Source organism: Python bivittatus, unplaced genomic scaffold (assembly GCF_059951505.1).
Source record: "Python bivittatus isolate LINGU-HERP-01145 unplaced genomic scaffold, Pbiv_v1 ctg000480_np1212, whole genome shotgun sequence".
Classification (NCBI taxonomy): Eukaryota; Metazoa; Chordata; class Lepidosauria; order Squamata; family Pythonidae; genus Python; species Python bivittatus.
In genome coordinates this window covers 52,385,058-52,385,966 of record NW_028277075.1, presented here as the reverse complement: position 1 = coordinate 52,385,966, position 909 = coordinate 52,385,058, and positions in this window count along the sequence as shown.

Below are 909 nucleotides of genomic sequence, written 5' to 3'. Positions count from 1 at the left end.
CACCCTTTTCATTCGATATCCCAAAGTATCTAGCTGTTTATTCCTTTTTCTATATTATTGGATAAGAGAAAGCAATAATAAATGTCCTTTCAAACATTCTGCTTTTTGAAGCTTCTGTCAGTTCCATCATTGTTGTATTCCCCTCGTTTTTTCTTTAAACATCTGAAGTAGTTTCTTTCAATATTTACTTCTTCTTTTTGTGCATTCTTTTAGTACGATTTTCCATTATAATCTTGTATAATCTTTTTCTCACCCTCAGTGCCAAGAACAAGTCTGTCCCTCTTCATTTATCAGTTAATTAACCACAATAATTCTATTTAATGTTTCTGATTTCTTGTACTATTTCTTCCTTTTCCATTGATCCCGTTTTATGTTTAATTAAGTCCATTTTAGCTTTAGTATCTTTTTTTCTTTTCTTTTTTTGCGGAAATTTCTGCAGCTCTTCTTCCAGTTTTTTATAGTCATCTTCAATAGTTTAGAGATCTTTTTCTGCATTGTGTTTCTCGTATAGTTTATTATCTTGATAAACCTTCATTGAATCAAAGGATTCTTTATCTTTGTTCTTGCCAAAAATAAGAAAAAAAAAAAAAAGCAAGAGGAGAAAAAAAAAAAGAAGAGGAGGGAAAAGACTAAGTCTCTTTAAAAAAAAATCCAACTGAGGGGGGAGTAGAGAGCAAAGCAGAGCTTCTAGCAGAAAGAAGAGCTACTGCCACTAATCAGGGCTCTTGTGACTAGCTCAAACTTTCCATCTTGATATTTTCAAAATCGCTTTCAACTCCACTTTCTTGTTTATAGTTACGGATGGCACCTGTATAAACATGCACATCCCACTATCTTTTTAGAAAGCACAGGGTCCTTGAGCATGCGTCACAATAGAAGAAAAAAAGCACTATGTCGAGCCTCTAGATG